Below are 1238 nucleotides of genomic sequence, written 5' to 3'. Positions count from 1 at the left end.
GTTGAATGAGTCTCTATGTTGGAGAGACTATGCTCCTTAGAGGATGGACAAGGCATGGTGCGCAAACCATAGACAAATATTGGCTGGGTGCTAAGGATAGAACTGGTAATACATGCGGGTGTTACTTTATAAAAGGGTTTACCGTTTGATGAGGACATCGAACTTCGTCTATGGGTGGTGGAGTTGTGAGACACAAAATCCCTAGGCCCCAAAGTGGAGCCGGAAGGGTGCCACGTGGTAGTGGCCGAAGCAAAAGCCAAACAAGCGTAACACGTTTGGACTAAAAGCTCTAACTTGGAAGGTCGAGAGCGGGAGTGGAACTCCCAACAAAGTGCTCGAGGAGCGAGCACGAGGCAACCAATAAGCAAGGCTCCAAAAAGAGACCCAAAAAGGACCAACACATGACACGTGGAAGTGTCCGAGATGGACTCCGAGATGGACCAAGACGGAGTCTGATATGGAGTCCGAGATGGAGTTCGAGATGGAGTCTGAGGTGGACCGAGACGGAGTCCGAGATGGAGTCCGAGCTGGACCGAGACAGAGTCCAAGATGGAGTTCGAGACGGAGTCCGAGATGGACTGAGACGGAGTCCGAGATGGAGTCCGAGGTGGACCGAGACGGAGTCTGAGATGGAGTCCGAGATGGACTCGAGATGGAATCCGAGATGGAGTCCGAGAAGGACCCGAGATGGAGTCCAAGGTCGAGACCGAGACCGAGACCGAGACTGAGATCTGGACTGAGACCGAGGCCAAGGCCGAGTCTGAGTCCGAGTCCGAGTCCGAGTCCGAGTCCGACTTCGAGTCCGAGAGGGTGAAAGCCCAAAGCGTTCGTCTCCCAGACCCTGGGGGGTTTGGTGAGCTCCAAAAGTATAGTAAGGGGGAGGATTGCAGTGGAGCTAGTTTAGTCAGGAAAGGCTAGTTTGGCCCAGGAAGGCCAGACCCAGTGTTGGGTGATGAACTGACCACTGGGAAGTCCAAGACTAGAGTGAATATGGACCGACAAGCGGGGTAGCTTGGTGAAGTGTTCAAGAGCTGGCTCTAGTTCCCCCGGGAGATCGACTGGCCGATGCTCCCAGTCCAAATGTGGGTGGCACTACCTATTTGGATACCTGGTGTGGCTCAACGGAACCTCGCTCTAAGCCCATGACTAGAGCACCTAAAGGCAGAAGGTGGGGAGAGTACCCACGAGGCTTGCGTAAGGCCACGGTGTTCCGAAATGTTGCCCCGAAGTCCCAGACT

This window comes from Selaginella moellendorffii, unplaced genomic scaffold (genome assembly GCF_000143415.4).
Source record: "Selaginella moellendorffii unplaced genomic scaffold, v1.0 SELMOscaffold_92, whole genome shotgun sequence".
Classification (NCBI taxonomy): Eukaryota; Viridiplantae; Streptophyta; class Lycopodiopsida; order Selaginellales; family Selaginellaceae; genus Selaginella; species Selaginella moellendorffii.
Note: the sequence above shows the minus strand (reverse complement) of the source record.